The sequence below is a fragment of the Eurypyga helias genome, unplaced genomic scaffold (assembly GCF_000690775.1).
Source record: "Eurypyga helias isolate BGI_N326 unplaced genomic scaffold, ASM69077v1 scaffold11612, whole genome shotgun sequence".
NCBI lineage: Eukaryota > Metazoa > Chordata > Aves > Eurypygiformes > Eurypygidae > Eurypyga > Eurypyga helias.
In genome coordinates, this window is record NW_010236663.1 from 17,966 (window position 1) to 39,303 (window position 21,338).

The 21,338-nt window shown below is 39.5% G+C and overlaps 1 pseudogene; it reads left to right on the forward strand.

Annotated features, from left to right (window-relative positions):
* The window catches only part of LOC104506280, a 43,464-nt pseudogene that overhangs the window by 17,575 nt on the left and 4,551 nt on the right, over window positions 1–21,338 (forward strand).

Below are 21,338 nucleotides of genomic sequence, written 5' to 3' on the forward strand. Positions count from 1 at the left end.
CATGAAATCCATACATCCCGATCCCACAGTTGACAACTCTGCTACTTTTCTTAAGGAAAAACATCCAACAATTTTCTTTTTATTTCCTGTAACAGGTTGTTCTGCTTTCCCTTATAATTGTACTAAGGAAGAGACTTCAGTTCACTGTACATCTCTTTTGAATTGGTAAAATCATTGGCAGAATTCCTTTCCTTCTGTTCCAACCACTCCGGACCTTTCTCATTCTCTGTCTTCTGGGTATTTTGGGTTGCTGTACTACTTAGCTAAGGAACTGCAGGTAAGTATGTGATTTCCATGTTTTTGAATGAATGCTATCTTTTTCCTGGATTAAATTCTTAAACATTGGACCTCCTGGTGTTAGTGAACAAAATATGGGCTAGCGTTGCTCTGAAGCTGTGTTAGTCTTTTCCCTTTTTGTGTTTGTTTTTGGTCCCGTCCCATGTCCCGCCCCCAACACACTTATTGGAGGTTTTGCCGTAGTTGTGAGTCAAAGCACTATGTAAGAGGGATTTTTGCTCCTATATGTGGACTTTAGTTTTGTTCTTTCTCAATTATTTAGTTTATTATTAGTTTGTGATGAATACAGTATATGTTTGATGTATTTAAATGAAGAAAGTAACAGGAAGGAGGAGATGGTTTTTAGTGCAGTTGTTATGAAATAAGAATGTTAATCTCCTCTGACTATAAACAATGTCCAGTTGTCATAGAGGCAGAACGTTGTTTCTGAGCAGTAGTTCAGTGACAACTGCTATCATTACTTAGACTGGTGCAACAGTATTTCGAATAATCCAGAGGTTCTTGCTGTTGTAGGGGAGGTACTCTGTAGAAACAGTCAATCACTGTGAAAGAACTGCAAGAAGAGATTTGGAGCGTGGAAGTGATATCACTGAGTGACATACCTCTGTAAGATCTGTCACTGATTGAACAGGGGTCATTTGGATACTGTCTTTTGGCCCTGCATCACACCTTCCAAGGGAGAGGGGGGTTGTTGGTAGGTGCAACATCACCTAGAGAAGGGAAGCTCAACTCTACGTAGCTCTGGGGGTAACTCCTCATTCAGACATCAGACTTTGTGCATAGGAAGCATGATTTGGGGGTTGGGGTTTTTACATTTTAAATTTCTAGGGCCACTGCTAGGACTCAGTTGTCCTTCAGGTTGGAGCTGATGCAGAAATAATGCAGATAGACATAGTTCTCTGTCATTCCCATATTTAGTCACGGTATTTCTATTTTCTGAATTTTAGCAGTCATTTCTGTGTGGAAAAACAAACACAGTCTAGCTCTTTAAAGGCTTATGTTTTACCATTTTATCTTTTGTTTCTACCACCCCTTAAGATAATGACTACAGTAAGTACTCTGCACAGGTTTACAGATCCCTGCTGGGCCAGAAAAGCTTCAACCTTTCCCTAGCTGAGTCCATTTTGCAAAACTGGCAGTATTATCCACCTTCATGGGTTAGGTACCTCATCCTCTTCCACAACAACTACTTCCATCTCCGTCTCACCCTGTTAATTCTGGGGCTGCACAAGACCCACTTCATTTGTAACACGTGAGTCTGTCTGTCTGAGTCCATGCTGGCATTGCAAATCACCCACTTATTCTTTAGGCTAGACTAGGATCTGTTTCCCTCCAGATTTCATGGGAGAGTTGTGCGGGTTTGCAAGGGTGTCTCTGTTTCTGCTGCCTTTCCACCAGCAGCTCATGTTCATCAGAAATGGCTGCTTGAAGTACTTGGCTGGCTGATAACCTGCTTCTCCTGCAAAAGGGTCAGACCTAACAAGGTCCAACCTTCAGTCTCTTTGTGAGTTGTTCCAGGCTGACTGGTCAAGCAGATCCCCTTTGCTTCAGGTGTCATGGATATTCCTTCTCCGCACTCATCTGAGCTGAATTTTCCCTTTACAGAGGCAGCATTATGTGCTAGACACAGCGTTGTGTGGTTGTTAGCTTTTCTGCAAAATCTTCATCCCATTTACGAGGGCCAGGCACACATATGAGCCAGGCATTTTCGAACGGGCCTTGTGGGATACCTTATCACTTGTTCAGACTAGTCCTTTAGAGGAAGGAGCATCTCCTGAGCTTTCACCTAACTGTTCATTTTGTGCACCTGCTTGGATCAGATGCAATTTAAGATAAATATTAATTATAGTAAATCTAGTAGCAGGTAAATAAAATGAATGATAACACACGGATTTGATAAATATGTAATTAACAACAACTATTAAAGGAAATATTACATCCTTGATGTTAAGCTAAGGTGGCCCATTACCCCCCAGAAAATTCACTGGTACTCAGTACACATAAGTATGTAAAGCTTGCCCTTGTTAAATCTAAATTTAGAAAGTACAAGCTGAGTCTGTCGTATACAAAAGCTTTTGGAAGTGCAGCAATCATTAGAAGATTAGAAATATTCTAGCTCATATGACAGAAACAGCTTGATGATAAGCACTGGATGGGGAGCAGGTATTTCCTGGATGCTTTTCCAGACCTTGCAGGAAAGTAGTGACTTACACATTATATCTGAAAGCAAATTCCACATGTATTCATAGGGAAATAAAACCCGATGACAACAGCCATTGAGAGGCTTTTTTAGTTTTTTCCATGTTGTGCCATTTTCCTTCATTGTTTATATTCTGTTTCCTGCTAGGTATTTCCAGTCAACCCGGGTTTTTTTTTGTTTTGTTGTTTGGGGTTTTGGTGTGTTTTGGTGTTGGGGTTTTTTTGGTGGGTTTTTTTTGGGTTGGTTTTGGTTTTGTGTGTGGTTTTTTTTTTACTTCTGCCTGCTTGGAGAGTAGAATTCAGTTTATTACCTGCTGTTACATTCATAGTGCAGCACATCTCCTGGCTCAAATATATTTTATTTTTTGTCTTCTCCCTAGCGTGATAGGAATGCTGATATTTCCAGCGGGTGACACAACACAGTACACAAGGCAGCATAACCTTGCTGCACAGCAGAGTAATGTTAAAATTTCTAGGATGCTCTCAGTTTTGCAATAATTGACTTTTTGCAGATTTAATGTAAGAAGGGAAGGTCATTTCCAGGCACTTAGATGTCAATATATTGCTCATAAGAGGAATCTGGTAAAACATACATTTTGACTGAGATCTTCTGCCAGCATATTTTTAGTGTAGAAGTCAATCCTTGTAAGATTTTTATGATAACAGCGTGTTAATATTTAGAAGACGATGTGCATTTGATAAATATTCCAAGTTACAGCCTAAGCATGAATGCAGACAGAAAAATGCCACTTTACGTATTGGATTATTTTTCTGGTTAAAACTCGTTTGTAATTATTTTTGTCATTTGTACTTGTAATGATTCTTTTTTTGTTCGGTTACCTACGTTAACTGGTGGCTGTCGTTACCTGTACTTGGAAAGGTACTAACTTGAAGCATTAGTTGGCTAGGAATGGAATTCAGCTGTGCTTTGGAAAAGCTGCTATGTCCCAAGGTTATTGAGTCTTATTGTTTACTACTTGGTGTGGCATTTCCCTGCAGAACTGAAGTGGCTGTGTGGCCAGCAAAGCATGTCTTTCAGCTTTCCAGCACGGGGAATCTGTGAAGTCCACATGGCATAAATCCTATGCATGTAATGTAGGATGGAAAGGCAGTGTAAAATTTGTGTGTAATGAAGGTGCGTCCTACGTCAAATGACCAATGAAACTGCCATATAAAGCCGTGCAGTAGCAAAACCAGCAATAAAAGTGTATTTCCTGCAGGGTCCTTGACATTCAAATTACAGTCAACTAGCTTGGTGGTAAATACCACTACATGGAAAAAAGCTGAATAAAATAACACAATAATTTCTGTTGCAGTAAGCATGAAGTGTCGGTCTGTAATGCCAGAACCTTTCCTCACTTAGCAGTGGGAAGGGCACATCATATTTTCATGTTAACAGGAACTGATAAACAGGCTCTCAGCATTTTCTGGTCAGTTGTTTTCAATAAGGAAAGTGCTGAACTAGACTTCCCAGGAATTTTCATCCCTTACCACAGCCTATTGCTCAAGGCATCAGCAAAACTCTGCAGCAACAGTTGCCAAGAAAGGGAATCTCACCTAAATTTGAAAGTACCAAAACATAGCTAAGGACATTGTGTGTGCACGCCGACTTTTGCATCATTGCATGGCTGTGCCGACTGACACAACAGCACAGCGCTGGGCTGCAGTCAGATGGAGAAACTCTTCTGAATTCTGCTGCAAACACTGTTTGCAAAGGCAATGCCTGTTGCAAGGCAAATGCCTGTTTGCATTGTTAATATATTTTTGAAGTATTTGCGCAGCAGGTCAGCATTTGTATTGATCAGACTTTCAGGTTTGGCGATTCAGCTGTAGGGACTGCAGTTCTTTACTGATTTCTGAATGTTATCACCAAGAGTGTATACTACACCAGAAAGATTGGCGATTATGTGGTTGGAGAAAAATACTCTGTTGAGAAATTAAACCATATTTCAAGGCTTTGAGAAAGTGTAGCTTGTGTGAACAGAGAGATCACGATGGAGTGATGAGGCAAGTGGCATATACTTTTCTCAACAGGGTATCTAGGATAGCTTTAACGTTTATCTGTGCTACTAAGATAAGATGAAAAATAGCATTGCATGTAACTCTGCTGACAAAACTATGCACGCAGGCCTAGGAAGGCCTGGAAGACAGGGAATCAGACACAAATGTTTACATTGGGAAACAGATTTCTATGAAGTAACAAAAAGCAGTTTCGCATATCTAGACATCAAAGTGATCAGTGGTGAACTCGCAGGTGGATGTGCCTGATTTCTTTGCAGCAGAGCACAGAGCTGTGCACATGCACGTGTGTAAGGTTGGCCAGGAAAGGCAAAGCCATTACTGTTGCTCCTGCAGGTGGTTATTTCGGTAAACTGGTAAAGAAACCAAACAGAATTAGTTTACCATACATACATTTGTCAGTCTTCATGAGAAAACTACAGAAGCAAAGCCTAAAATGTGCCTTTTTTGGAAAAGAAATGTTCAGGTGGATTGTATGGTGGAAAATATGCTTTATTCTGCTACCAAATGGCATCATGTCTTTGCATAAAAATGGGGAGGTAGGAGATCTTCTTGTATCTCATTGACTTACCCTTTGCATAAGGTTCCTCGGTAGCGGCTATAGCCTGTGGTTAATAAGCATATTTGGCTAGTTGTGTGTGCTGCAGAAAAGCGGAAGTCTAGAGCCTCTGGAAGAAGTAAGGGAGATGAAAAACCCTTGAATTCAGAACAAGAAGGAATAGTATAGTGCATATCTTATTTTAATATACCGAAGTAAATTAATCTATCCTCAAAGATTACCCATTAAAAAAAAAAAAAAAAAAAAGCCAGCTTTGACATCCAACTTATCACCAGGAAGGCAGGGAATGGGGAGGAATAGCTGAGGGTTTGTGAGAAGAGATCCAAGTGGTAGCTTTCTAACACCATCATGTATCTTGCATTTCACAGGCTTAAAATACATTTTAATATAATGGAAATGACCATACTTCTTTGAATAACCCACTGTACAGTGCTGTAAAGAGATGACCTGTTTAGCTAAAATTGATAACCTTTCAGAAAATAAATTATCTAGAATGTATGTCTGTGTTTATGTTAAGTTTGAATAAGTGGATTTGTCAATGTTCCTGAATACAGGAGTAACATTGCAGCATATACCACCATACAGGTGACAGCTTTACAAACATTTTTTTTGAAAGGCTGCCTTTATGTGCTCATACTTTTCACAAAGATTGCAAAGTGTAGAGAACAGAAAATTGGTTGCCATGGTGCTAATTAATAATAATAATTAAAATAATAATTTTAGTTTATTGCAGTGGTACATTATGCATCCTTAATACTTTCCTGCAGACTTTCTCTTCTTCTTCTTTTAGAAAAGAATCTGAAGTATTCCATAACTATGTGTTTATTTCAGATATGAATGAAGAAAACTAAGGTTTCATTTACTTCTGGAGCATATGATTACACAAGTCTTGAGTAATGTTTTCTCAGAAATCTTTACTAATTCATAGCTGTCCTCCTGACTTTATTGGTAGCTGTGGCTCAACCCCAATTTGAGCCCCAAATGTTTCTTTTCGTAAGATTTTGTTTTTCAAAATTCTATTTTAGTTACAAAAATTTGCCTCTCTGACTGCTAGAATGAATAGAATTAAACAGCAGCAGAATTTTTTTAAAAAAAATTTTATTGAAGAAAAGTTAAGAAAAATGGTACAGAAAAAAAGGTAATTTTTGGGGGGTTTTTTGGCCTGTCTGGTGTGCGATAATAATACAGTGGTGTAATCCCAGCTCCAGGTACTGCACAGACTACTTGAGGAGGACAAGTAGGATACAGAGGTCTGTCTGGATTTTGCTACATGGCATGGTACCATTTCGTTGGCCTTATCCAGACTAGTGAATTCATTCTTGTTTGTCAAAAAATGACAATTGCTGGGGCGGTGATTACTTCAACAGATGAGTGCACGCTTGCCCCCATAGAGTTTTGGGGATTTTCCAGCATTTCCCTTCAATGTTTTTCTAGGCAAAATAGTTTCAGATAGACTGCAATTTATGTCAATATTTTGGAATCCAGTATAAAATAATGTTTCTTGTTGCAAGATCTTGAGTAAGATTTTACAATGTGTATGATGTTAATGTGACTCACCCCTACCAGTGGAGTTACGGGGCCAAACTGAGCCTTGGTACAAGCCAATAGACCTCAGCTGACTGCTGAAATTGCCACTCAGAAGGCACAGGCTGCATCTGACCCTTTTCCAGGAGACTGCATAATCTCCAAATGGAGATGCAATATATAGCTCCTTGGTAATTTCATACATTGATAGGCAGTTTGACTTCCTAAGTGTTGATCCCTGCTCCGGGTTTCCATTTGTTCTGACTGCATAAATGCCTATTCTTCTAGTCTTCATTCTGTGCAGATATTTTCAGTTAACTGTTAATGTTTTAAGGATGTGTAAACAAACTTTCTTGCATTTTATACAACCCTGAAATGTAAATGTGGAGGAAATGAGGAAAAATCTCTGTTTTTCATTATTTATACTGTCTTTTAGACTTGCAATATTATAAAATGAAATTAAATTGGTTTCATACACTGGAGTGGTGTTATCCTGTCATCGCAGGGGAAGATTAAAATCGCACAATACATCGAGGTTTTTGACAATGAAGAGAGTAGTATCCTGAAAACATTTCTCCTCATAAGTATTTTGTGAGCACTCTCACCCTCATTGCTCTGCACCTAGTGAGGAAATTTTCTGATCTGTGAAAATTTTTGGCATTTTAAGGAATTTCTTCATTTTGTATTAGAAGAATATGGTGATAATCTCAATTTGTTGTAAAATTAGACCTGGAGAAAAGCAACCTGAGAGTGATTTGGGGAGCCTGGCAGGAGGGGGATTGGGGACCCTGGAGCACTGGCCACAGGTTACACAAGTAACTACCATGGCCGTGGTTCTGTGGGTAATAGGCTGTCCTTTTCTTCCAGGCAAATTTACGTACCAGAAGCTTTAGCAATTGATTCATCTGCAGCAGCTGAGTATCAGGGCACTAAGGTTTCATTTAAATTAGCTTGCGTGAGAAAGCACAGGAAAGAAAAGCAGTTTCGCTGTCTCACTGGGTTGTGCGCTGCAGTGCATTTTGGTACAATACACCGTCTAAATCCCCAAGGCAGAGACGCTGCCCATATCTTCTTCACACAGAGCAGGGAAGCACCTGTAGAAACTGTTGTGATGACATTTACTGCCCTGTCAGGGTCTTTTGCTCTGCTGCTATTTTTCACTGCTTCAGGAACTGCCCACAGAGGACAGAAGGTTCTTGCGCTCACTTGTATTGAAGTCATTCTGTACATCTGCAAAGCCCTCCCCTTGCTTGCCAGGTGACGTGAACTGTCTTGGGAAAGTTGCGCGTGGAAGGGGAAATGCAATTTTTATGTGGTGTAATCCCTCTTCCTGGCATAAAGGCTGTCATCACAGACCTGCAGAGCAGTGCAGGAATGGGGAGATTTGCTGCAAGAGCAGCACCATTAAGGGCAAGGGTTATCTCAAGCTGTTACAGCAATTCTGAGCTTGCTTGGTGTGTGTTTTTAATGTATTCCCTGGGGCAGCATCATAAACGCATGTCACAAGAGGTTGTTTATGATACCTCACAGAGAGGCTTTCTTCTTGGCTTGTAAGTGCTCTGAGGAAATGGCATGGCCTTTCCCTGCGGAAACGTCCTTCCACAGCACACACAGCAATGTGCTGCGAGGCCCACGGCCATGGTGGAGTTGCAAATGGGGAGGGCAGGGGGGGCATTTTGGCTGAATTAGCTTTACAGGTGACATGTGTTTGACCTGTAGTACCACCACTGAAAATGGATTTTGACTTCTTTTATTTCAGATGAAACATGAATACATGAAAGATTTTATTAATTTCATAAAATAAATACAAATCTTTTTGTTTAATGATTCCTTTTTATGACGTGAAAAGGGCTCAATCTTTTAAAAAACTTTCTTTGTTATGATTGCTGTTTTACATAAGGGTTTATTTCCAACTTAGTGTGCGTAGGTGTTATGTGTGTATTTACCTTTTCAGGGAGACGAAGCTTTTTGCTTGTCTGGGATTAAAGGATGGTGGTATGGTCATCTGACAGGAACCACTGTCCTGTCCATGTCTGAGTTTATTCAGTGACTCTAATACACGTATGCCACTGCACAGGTTGGAAATTAAGGAAGTCTGTAAGCATTAGCAGGGTTGGCATTTTCCACCTGACTAAGGTGTTCAGCACCACTCCTTCTGATAGATTCAGTGGGAGGTGAAGTACATACATCTCCCAGTAAGTTTAAAATGCAGGTTTTACAGGTTTATGGATTTACACCAAAGTCATTGAGAAATTAACTAGGGCCAAATTTTTAAAGTATTCCTCTTCCCTTTTCAAATACATTTGCAATATTTATGAGCATCCTTTGACCTACTTACATACTTGGCCTAACCCATGTAAAAGAGCCGACAGCATGTAAGTAGTCAGACCTGTCCCTTCTGGTTTTGAGAGCAGGTAGAAGGACAGTTGGAAGTACAGTCTGTGTTTTCTCTGTTAGTCTGATAACGCCTCTTTTATTACAAATCTTGTAACCTATTTTATTGGTTTAGAATCTGAGATTCATATTTACATATATGATTTATTCCTTACCATTTCTTAAGTATTTTACACTAAATCTCTCTTTAGGCAGTCTGAAACAAATGAGGCAGGATTGAAGAAAACTATAATCGCAATTCTGAAAAGGACAGGCTTTTAAAAGAAATGCCTTCCCCCTCCCCCAACCCCTTCCAAGTGGCTACATCTTTTGGGTTTTCTTCACAGAAAAAAAAAAAGGTTTTAAAATGAAAGCTGAGATTCATGTGTGATCATTTCATTCAAGAAACTCAGGGTTGAGAAAGATATCAAGTGTCAAGAGCTCACAAGAAAAGACAATTGGCAGCACTGAAGAAAGAAAATTATTAAAAGATGATGTACAGGTTCACAGAATTTTGGAACATTAGTGTTCTATGTAAATCAAACAATTCTGTAGTAATATAAAATAGGAATACCAAAGAGGAAATGTAAGCTGTGGCCCTATTCAGTCTCATAACCTGTTCTATCAGGCAGATTCCTGTTTTTCCCTGATACTTTGTGCGCATGCAGCGGAGACTATATCCACAGAATTCACTGAACAGTAAGAACTGCGTACAAAATTTATGCATATGGCTGACTATATGCTTGATAAAGTCATTTTAGGATTGCAGCCATACAATGTGCAAAGCTGGGTGTCACTTCATCCTTAATGGTAATTGGGTGTAGGTGGGTGACTGAGCCAGCTGCAAGCTTGTTTAGAGTCATGAACATCACCTGTTGTGTTTAGCTTGCCATTTTCCTGTGGTTCCTATCCTGAGCCAGAATTGCAAGGAAAATCTGTTGTTCTTCTAATCTGTTTGGAAGCAAAGCAAGAAACCTCATCAGTCCCTGTTTTTATGAGACTTCCTTTGCTTGGAAAAGAAGGTATGGAAAAGCATCCAAATGTGTAGAAGTTTATCTAAACTAAACTTCAAATTTTGACATTCCTACTCATTAATCAGTCCTGTTAAAAATATCAAAACCCTCTTCATTTTTCTCTTCAGTAACAAGTAAATTATTAACACAAGAGGAAACTTTGTACTTTCTGTATTTTTCACCCTCGGTTAAGATTTAACTTGCAGAAACTTAATATTTTATATTCTGAGATCTGACTGAGACTGTCATATATAAGGTAGTGAACGAGGGAAAAGGAAACAATGGTACTATGTGGATAGAATAACCAATCTATATTGCAGTTGTGTTTCTAACACAGAATCTTCATAACTTAAAAAACCCTCAACAACCTGGTTTATTCGGTATAAAATTCCACCATCTTCCAAGCTGTTCCCCTAGTTCTAAGACCAATAATAATAAATGAAGCAACTGCTTTGCTGGAATTTCCCATTTCAAGTAATGTGATATATTCACATATTTAAATACAACTTTTCAGCTGCGAAGTATTTAGTGTTTTGAATGAGCTGTAGTGATACCTTTAAGATTGTTGCAGAACTGTGATACCAATCTTGATGTAGTGTATATGATTTAAATCCTTGCTGAAGTGAGGATTTAATAGTTGCAGAGCTTTTTAACTCCAATCACAGTCTTATGACTGGCTTTTTCTTTTTTAGTTTCTGCTGCAAACTATTAATTTTTGAAGGTAACCGAGACCTTTGAAGGAGTCACTTTTGAAAATAGGACATCTTAGTTGTGATATAAGGTCTGATTTTTATTTAACTAAGTAGTCAAACTGCTGCTGCTTCTGTTGCCTGAGTAAAGTTTTCAGGGTTGAGCCTATTGCTTAAGAGTTGCTTTATAGAAAGGCTATTTATGACTACTGGTCAGTGGGTATTTTTAATCCTCTGGAACATTTTTTAAGGGTATTTGTAGTGTTAATCTAATTGACTTTTTAACAGCATTTGAAGAGGGGTGGGGGAGTGGATTTAAGTTCATTTCCTGGTTTTCATATAAATTCTTGAGAGCTGTGTCATGCTTCTCTATATAAATGATTGACATGAAACTGATCTTTATAAAGGAACCAAAAATATAACCCATCTTCTATTCTAGCCAGTTTTTTGTCTTTATTTTTCAGTTTTGGGAAACATATTATTTCTCCAAAACAATGCAGGTTAGTGTGCACTAGAATTACAAGTTCTTTAGGTCAAATTATAATCCTGAACATATAGTATTTTTGTGTATTCCATTTTAAAACAAATCCTATTCAGTGGGTAAAAAAAGGGGAAGTATTATCTTAACAAAATTTGAAACCAAAAATCAACAAAATTACAATAATAAAAGTAGATCTCAATTTTACATGAGAGCTTGTGATTTTTTTTCCTAGTTTTTATTTTACCACTACAGCAGAAATAGTGGATTCATTCCTTCAGACCAAAATCTTAAGTGGCAGAAGCTGGAGAGAGGTGTTCAAGGAAGCATTCTCAGCTCTTGTTCACTTACTTCTGTTATTTTCCAGTGGGGTTTTTTTTCCCCCCCTAGATAAGTTTGCATTACTGAATAAATAAAAACAGTCATTGCTTAAGAATTAAACCAATCCAATGAAAGTTATAAACTTGGCTGCTTTCCTTTGGACTAAGGTGAACATTCAGATGAAGTCAGTAGGAAAACTAGGGTTGTTTAAGTGGGAAAGTACATACCTGCTTAATTCTTGAAATTTCCAAATACCGAAGAGATACAATGTATATCTTCTGAAGTAAGTTTCTAAAACACTTTACAGCTGTTTGTTTTTCTTTCTAGAAAGAAAAACAGCCCACCACCTCACCCAGTCCTGTCTTCTATAGTAGTTCTGTGATGCTATCATCTAGGAACTGCTGTAAAAGTCTCATTTCTAATCACAATATTGAGAATACCAAGGATTGTTCTCTTGTACCTTTATAATATCCTAACCCAAAAGGTAGCTACATACCTCTGTAACACTCTAAAAATAGCATTTGAAAGGTGAGATTAATTTAAAGAGTGCAAATAATATATTCCTCACTTAAAAATGGATGATATGATGTGGATTTTGTATTTTATCCCATTTTCTTTATTAAGAAAGCTTTTTCCATGTGCTTCCTTTTTTTTTTATCTCAGCTCAGGTAGTTTTAAAAGCAGAAAACACCAACGTTAAAAAGTAAAAAAACATTCTTTAGCATATATATATAAGGGTTTTTATGAAGGATAAAGGAAAAACTTGGCAGAATGTTCTATTTAAATTTTTGCATCATAAATTTTTAAAAAGCAGAGGTATGTAAGAACATAAGTGTTGCATATAAAATATTGTATAAAAACATTTCTTCTGCCTTGTAATATGAGTTTATAGAAAGAATGTATGAAATAAGAACTATTACAAAGATCTGTGTAGGATCCAAACCACATCTTTTAAGATATATAAATAGCTGGGCTGTTTTGATTGTTGGGTGCCTTCTTTCTAACTTCCATGCATCCCTGCATCTCTTTCTTCTGCTGGAAACATACTATCGCAGTTAGTTCTGGCACTTTGGCAAGGAGAAAAGGCTGTCATGACTGCACAGCTCTGATTTTAGAGGAAAATGATGTTCCCAGTCCACAGAAAGATTCCCCCACAAAATAACCTTGCAACCTCTCACGGGAGACAGGACAAGCTATGGCCCCTTTCCAGTGAGGTTCTTTGCATAAAGGGCCAGAGTAATGGTGCTAAAGAACAGAGGATGCTGCATTCTTGTAGAGCTCACACAGACTTTGCCACCCTTGCACAAAGTGTTGCTCTTTTCTGAGAACAGGAGGAAAAGTCAGGGGTCTGCAGGCTTGCAGGTAAATCCACAGATGTCTTCTACACAGCAATCTTCAAGCAGAATGGAGAGAGGGGAAGTCCTTGTGGTTGAAGTCCTTTGCTCTAATCTTTAATAAGCAGTACATACTGAGATTAATACCATTTTAGTAAAATCATCTCTCCAGCAATACACAGCAAGATTAAAATATTTGTCTGCTGCCAAGAGTTTGCATGTACAGTTGCCATTTTAAAGGAATAATTCCTGGAATATTTCCAAGAACTTCTTTGGAAAAAAGTTGGGAGGTTGGTGATTTCTGCATGAACATTGGTTTTGTTGGGGACCTGATGTTTTAGTAACTGAAAGATCTCTGCTTTCCAAAAGAAAACAAAACCATTCTGGCCTCTGAAAAAAAAAGTTAAAAAGGCTCAAGTATCACTGAACTGAATTTCCTTTCGCTGAGAAAAACAGGTGGTTAAATTTGGAATGCTACCCTGGATAACAAGGTGTCTTTTGCTTGTCTTGTTTTGTAAAATCTTTGTATGATGAATAGTTCTAAGCTCATGATGTGGTGGTGGATCAACCAGTGTGCTTTTCTGCTCAGCTTTTAATAGGAAATTACTGTAGATCAGTGGTCTATGAATGGTCTGTTCTAATACATGCATTTTCTTCCTGTGCTGAGAAATGAAAGTATACTCTGAGCCAATACACACACACGTACATGTAAGTCCTTTTGACCGTTCTTTTATTTTTGTTCACTAGGGTACCTGTCATTTCAGAACTATGAAGGTGTTTTGATGAACAAAAAGGTTAAAAATCTGTCAACTCCTTGATCACTGCAAAGTACTGTAAGGGTTACTGACTTGCCAGCCTGTTTTGTTCTCCAAGCAGCTGTTTGCTCACAAAGCTGCTTGCAGCACTTATGTTCTTTTCCCAGAGAAATATCTTCCACCCACAGGAAGAAAAAAAAAAAGTGCTCAGCTCATCAGTCATTAATACTGAAGGTCTGAGTTAAAAACAGTTCCTATAATCCAAAAGGAAGTATCTGCTGCTTAAGTGAATGCTTTATTAGAAGAGCCAGTCACCTGTTAAGCAAATTTTTCTAAAATGGCTGTTTTGTTTGAGTCTAATTCTGTGTCCAGTAACCAAATATTTAATGTTATTGCAAGAGTGTGCATGTTCGCAGTGCATGTTCAAGTGCTGTTTCTGCAGGTTTTGGTACCAGGAAAGTTGCTTAAGATACTTTAAGCAGGTACGCTCTATCGTCTGTCTGCCACCCCAGCACCTGCATACCTATTCTAGAAACCATGTGTTTCATTTAACACCGCTAAAGCTACATCCAGTGCCTGCGAGCCAAAGTTTCCTGCTGGCCACCTAAACTAAACAAACAATGTCGTCAAGTGTAGGCACAACTCGTTGCAAATAAACAGGGAATTGACAAATTTGCAAGGTGCAAGATTTTACAAAAATTGTCAATACAGCTTGAGATAGCCCTTTCAGAGGGCCACTTGTAATTTTCCGAGTTGTGCCAGAAGGCTACTGAAACACAGACTCCAGGTGGAAGGAAGCAATGAAGAAGTAAGAAACCCACTTGGCGATGTGTCAATAAACTAGATGCAGTAGTTATACAGGGTCACTAGATGCAGTATGGATACAGGGTCATACCACCTCTCTACTCTGCCCTGGTGAGGCCACATCGGGAGTACTGTGTCCAGTTCTGGGCTCCCCAGTTCCAGAAAGACAGGGAACTATTGGAGAGAGTCCAGAGGAGGGCTACGGAGATGATCACGGGAATGGAGCACCTTCCATGTGAGGAAAGGCTGAGAGAGCTGGGTCTGTTCAGTCTGGAGAAGAGGAGGCTGAGGAGGGATCTTATCAATGCTTGTGAATATCCAAAGGGTGGGTGTCAGGAGGATGGGGCCAGGCTCAGTGGTGTCCAGTGACAGGACAAGGGGCAATGGCCATCAGCTGGAAAACAGAAGGTTCACCCTGACCATGAGGAAACCCTTCTTCCCTGTGAGGGTGACAGAGCACTGCACAGGCTGCCCAGAGAGGGGGTGGGGTCTCCTTCCCTGGAGACTTTCCAAAGCCGCCTGGACTTGTTCCTGTGTGATCTACTCTAGGGGATCCTGCTCTGGCAGGGGGGTTGGACTAGATGATCTCTAGAGGTCCCTTCCAACCCCTAACACTGTGTGAATCTCTGATTTTCCACCTGGAAGTCCTGAATAAAGAAACTCGAACTCCTGGCTGATTTCCATTATCAATAATCTGGGTATATGATCCATGATGAAAAAGCCAGATGATACAACATTCTCTTTCTCTGAAAGACATCTTTGTTTTGTTAGCAGTTTTGTTTCAATTGTGTTTTTATTGAAAATACGTGATTTCTGACATACAGTAGTTTTTCAGATACTTGACTCCTACTTTTTCTGTTCTGATCCTTTTCTCCAAATGTTTTCCAGCTTTATATACATAATTGTAAATAGCTATTTTTTTCTCTCTGTCAGTCCCCTTTTGTTATTTCCGGTGGCTGTGGTATTCTTAATGTGAAAGGGAATCAGATGTTCATGCTGATTCCTAATTTTCTGATTGTTGCAATCTTTGTTTTCATTGCTGAGGGCAGTAGTGAAGTAAACAAGACAATTCTGATAAAGGGTCTGACTTCTCCTCTAAAGTAGATGCATAAATTAAGCTTAATCTTGGACAATACGAAGAGATAGTTTTTCACTTAGTTTAGCCTAGATTAAATACTTGTGCGGTGAAGTCTCTGGTTCTAGATGATGGATTTTCCAGACTTGGATGTTTTAGGTAGATCTTATGGTCACTGACTTGGTGAGTAATCTCAGAGTTGTTTTGACTCCAGGCTTTCCATTTGTAGTCACCTTTTCCCCTTGGCTTCCTGCCTTTCAAAGAGATATCCAGCATTCTAGTGTTTACTTTCTCCAGCTGTTGTATGTATGCCATGTGTTTTTTAAAAGAAAAATTAATTACTGTAATGTTCTTCCTTTTGTTTCAGAAGTCTGTATTGTAGCTCTTGTTTCCTGAAAATATTTCCTGTTTCCTAATTATTGTAGGCAAATTTCTTGTTTTATGAGTGTATTGGTTTTTAACCTAATGACCATAATACTGTGTTTGCTGTTAGATAATTGTTTGTTTGAACACCTTTTTGGCAAAGATAATGGTGTTCCATGTGCTTCAAATCAGGGCAGTTTGGGAGAGGGTTAGAGGAGAAGTAAGAACATGCTGTAAGATTATAACAGAAATTTTATCTATATGAAGGAGTAACATTGGTCTCAGCTTATTGAATTTCATGGAGTAATTAATGTATTTAAATTCTTGCTTCCTATAAAGAATGTGTTTAAACCTATTTCTTCAACCTTGTAAAATCTGGGACCAAATGAAAAAAAAAGGGGGGGGAGGGGAGGGGGCAGAAAGGAAAAGAATGTCATTTTAAGCAGCTTAACATATATTTTAATTAACAGAAGTACTGAAATCTTAAGAGCTCTTACCAAGAGCGGTGAAATCTGCTGGGTACAGCCTTGAAATTTCACATAGGTGTTGAACATGGACTTGAGAGTAGGACTTGGGAGGGGTTAAAAAATTGCATGTACCTATGTTTCTAACATTTTTTAGTTCAGATTCTGATTTTTGTGAGTTGAAATTACTGAAATCAGGAACAGCTGTTATAAAAGTAGCTCCAAAGCTCAATTCTTTACTATATTTTTGCCTTTTATTCTGGTATTACTTTCACTATGGTAATAAGCATATAATTGCCTGAAACTCACTCTCTCTCCCTTTTCCATTGTTTCTGCACTATTTTCTTCAACCTGTTGTTACAGTGCTTAGATGATTTAAATTTTTCCTGCTCCTTCTTTCACAAGTTTAATCAAGATTAAACTGAGCTCCTTGTTTTCCCTCTGGGGAACTTGCAGGTAAGAAACAGGTGCTGGAGGAAGTAACACTGGTGGCAGAGTGTGAGCTTCTTTCTTCCCATGCAGTTTCAACCAAGTGCTCTTTTATGTTATCAGAGTACATTTCAGGCTGAGGTGCTCTCTTTCAGGTGGGACTTAGCACTGTCTTTGATAGTTGCATGCATCCCTGAAGTGGCTCATTTTCTGCAGGATCAGCTAAGTTTTGTTTCTCTCTCCTGGAACTTAACTGAAACAGGGCCAAAAAGGTGCCCTGTCATCTTCCCATCATGACAGAGTGCTGCGCTAGACACTGAGAGTTGCCATATTTCCAGTGGTGGTTGTTGGAGAAGGGGTAATGTAAACCCAGCATCCTGTGCAGATTGCAATGTGGATAATTGCATTCTGCCTTCCTAAATTTCTCTTGGATTTGCAACGGGATCCTGTGCTAAACTGTGGTGTAGTGTTGCTATGTGCTGTTAAACAGTTCACTCCTTAAGCTGTTCCATTTCAGTCACGGGCAAAGTGATTCATGTGTGTGTATAATCCATTAGTAACAATTGTAAAGCACTCTGGGTTCTATCTGGATGAAAAGTGCTTTGTGAATATAAAGTCATTATCCTTACTTGACAGTTCTGTTTGCCAACACTTGTCAGAATTACCACAGAATTTTCATCTTCTGGCTCTGATGGTTTCCATATGTTCCAGATAAACATATCCAATCATCTCAAGTAGAATCTGGGAGATAGAAAATTGTCTTTGTAAAAAGAACATACTATTTTTTTAATGTGATTTGGGAGCTACAATGTCTGCCTGTCTCCTACTTTCTGAAATTGTAGTGGCAGCCTTAACTTTTAATACATCAAGCACTTGCCTTTATTTTTATCTTTGCAGCCTCATTGCGGTGACTTTTTTTTTTTCTTCTTTTTAAACAATATATCTAAGACAGGACAGTTTTGCTTTTCTGTGTCTGCTTTGGGTTCTTCTGCAGCCAGTGTCCAGCAACTGCCCCAAAGTGCAGCACATGGATTTCTGAAGGAGCTGCTGAGCAGTATGTGGTTTCTCTGTTTTCATCAGGGCAGTCACTGGCAGTGTAGCCTTCTGGGCCCTGTGGTAGCCAGTACTGACGTCAGCAATGTGCTGGCCTACGTTTGCTGGTACTGAGACCCTTCGCTAGTACTGAAAGCCAGCAACTGTAGAGTGTAAAAAAGCAGAAGCAAGTCTGTCTAATGGTCGTACATCCATGGCCGTTGGTTGTCTCTTAAACTCTGGATGGAAGCCTATCTGGATGGAAGACTATCAGGAGGTTGCGGTTAAATGCTTTGTGGAGAAGTGACCTAGATAAAACCAAAATTAATGCGTGTTAATGTAAGTACAGTTCTCCTCTGTGCTGCCAAACACATTGTGCCTCACCACATCAAGTACTTCTTTCTCTTCCCAAAAACAATACCGCATTTTAATGTTACTGGCAATACTGCTTCTAGATGTTAAGCTAAATTTTCAATCATCTTGAAAATACAGTTGGCTAAAACGTTTGTCTTCAGAGAAATTGTATTTTAAACATGTTTGTTTTCCCTCTAGAGGCTTTAAGTATGTAATAACAGGAAATAAAATTCCTTAGGTCTTTACTTGCTCTGTAGGGTGAACCATGTAGAGTGGGAGAGAGATGAACAAGGCTGACCTTGATACCTTTGTCCTCATTAAAAAAAAAAAAAGAGAGAAAGAAAACAAAAGGCAAGTTTTTATAGTGTCCACATGCAAGTGTCCAATAATTCAGTGCTTTTAAGCAGAGCAACTTATGAACAACTACCTGGAAATGTTCAGTTTGATTTATTTCAGATATCTGAAATGAGAATGTTGTCACTCTGACTGCAGAAGTCACCGTAAGCAACTGCAGTAATGATGTAATCATGATGAAATGGACACTTAAAGCAGGATCCTTGTGGTTCAGCCCTTGTGGCTGAACTGGAGCCCAGGTGTAGCAGGGCAATGCTGCAGGAAAGGACACCCAACTACCCTCCAAGGAGAAAGTTGTGTTGGTCTCACCTGCTGGATGACAACCATGGAGGGAATAGATGGCACACAGTAGGGAGCAAGGAAAGTTGAAGGGTAAAATTTTCTCCAGAAAGTCCAGACTGCAAAATAAGGTGGAATAGAAATAAAGGAAAGTTGTGCTTCTTGGACTGCTTGGAAATATTTGGGAGGCTACTGAAGGTTTTTTTTTGTTTGTTTTGTTTTTTTGTTGTTGGTTGTTGTGTTGTTGTGGGGTTTTTTTAACATATGGTAATTAGCCCAATGTACGTGTGTGCTTATTGGTTGGAAATGGCAGAGAATTGTGCTGGTTTTAATTGGGACAGACAATATTCTCTTCACAGTAGCTAGTATTGAGAATACTCTCCATGTTTTTGTCAACCACAGGACAATAGCCTTTAGTTAACAAAGCTGCAGAGAGGGCAGATTGAGTCCTGGAAGTTATGAGATTCAATACTTGCACCAGGAAGAGGGAGATAAATGGAATTGTACAAGTTGCTGGTTAGGTGATCAGGCTTGCCTCATGGGGGGACTGGAATATTCTGGTGTGTCTACTTTGACAAATGAAGGGTAAGAACAAGCCTGTTAGCTGTCTGTGAGTATATCAAGAAGACAAAACTCAGAGAGGGATAAAAGCCAAGACAAGATCAGCAGAAGAATGAATAGATGTAAACTGTTCATGTGTAAATGTTGTCTGGAAGTTGGAAGAAGGTTCCTAAGGACCAGAGGGACAACTGTCTGGAATGGCTCCAAGTGTAAGGGCTGAGAGAGGGAAAAGCCCTAAGTGGTTTAAGGAGGGGACTTTCCACTTAAGAGATCATATAATGTGCTAATCTAAAATAGGCAGGGACTGAAGTGGCTGAAATGTCCCTTGCAGTCTTACATTCCCTCCTCTCTTCAGTGGAGCCTCACAGCCCACGTTACTCTAATTTCCCACCGCTATCTGAGAGACTTGATACAGCTTTCTCTCCGGGTCACTAACTGCTGTACAGCAGCCACAGAAATGTCGCCTCTTGCTACCCTTGTTTTCCAAGGGGATTCCACTGGCAGCTCTTGACACTTGCAAGCTAAGGCACTTAAAAAAAAAATCCAGCCTGAGCTGCACAGCATTGCACTGGGTGTAGCTAACCAGGGCAGCCCCCAAGAGAGTTGGCAGCGACAAGATCAGATCAGGCTGAAAATACCAGCAGAGCAGCAAAAGCTGAGGGGGGATGTGAGACCAGCATGTCTTCTGCTTCCTTTTTTAAGAAGATTCTGTTGCTATGGCAATCATCTCTTCCCAAGCTCATGTTATTAAAGCAAGTCCTAGAATGGAGGTCTGAATTCAGCCGTTACACAAAGTAGCGATTATTCTCAACAATTGGGGAACTTAGACCTGGATCTGAGCCACAGCGCCTTTCTCATGAAACTAGCAGGTCAATTTTTCCAAGACCCTTGACATTCTGATGTGAGGCACAGAAGGATGTATTCCTTAAATAAGAGGGTTGTTTTTGCATACTGTGGTATTTGGAAATATGTAAACATTCACATTCCTTATTTATTCATCCTGACACTGAGAAACTAGTGTCTAGTTCCCAGGCTCCAAGCCAGAGGTTTGTGTTCTTCACCAAGGTAGTACAGTACCAACTTGCTGGATAAAGGATAAAGGATAAGGATAAAGACTCTTCCTGGTCCACTACCTCCCATGCTTTCTTATCTGTGGTATGCTATTGATGCCATTATTGCTTGCTTGTCACCTTAGCAGAGACTAAGATATTGATATTGTAAAGTATCAATTCATTAGCAAAGACAAAGAAACATAATAGCTATATTGGGTCAGAGTGAGTCTCCACCTAACTCAGTGTCCCAACAGTGGCTGTGAGTGAACACTTAGGTAGAACTAGTGTAGATTTCCCTGTCCCTGTGCTGTTTCTGAATCCTTTTTTAGCCGAGGGACTTCTTGAGCTGCGTATGTTTTCTGTGTGTTTAATAACTCTCAGTGGATTCCTTTTCCCTGAACTTTCCCAGTAGCCCTTGAGCTCATGTGAACTTTAAACAGCTAAAGCATCCTTTGTCTAGCAGTTCTCATGTATGGTCCTCCCCCTGCATAGTTGTTGTTCTGGAAGAAATGGTGAGCCATCTAGCCCCCTACCTACCCTCTCCTCATTACTCATAATTTTGTATCCTTCTCAGTGCATCCTCCTTCAGTGTCATGGCTTAACTTTGGTTAGCAAAATACCATGAAGCTGCTCTCACAGATCTCCCCTCTCCTCCAGAAGGGAGAATCAGAGGAAAAAGACAAGGAAGATGGTAAAATTGAGATAAGAACTATTTACTAATTGGATCTAAATTAATATATACAAATGCTACTAATAACAAGTAATTACAATAATAAAAAATAAAACATATGATACAACAATACATATGTTTCAGTTGCTCACCACCCACCGACTGATGCACAGCCAGGTCTCAAGAAGTGAGACTTGGAGCCAGAGAGCTGCAGCCTGAGAGTCACCAGAGCAGGTTTCGAGTGAGTGATAGCATGACCAGGAAAGCTAACAGACCCACCAACTCACTCCTGAACTAGCCAGCAAAGGAGTCAGCAAAGCAGCTAACACAGGAGTCAGGG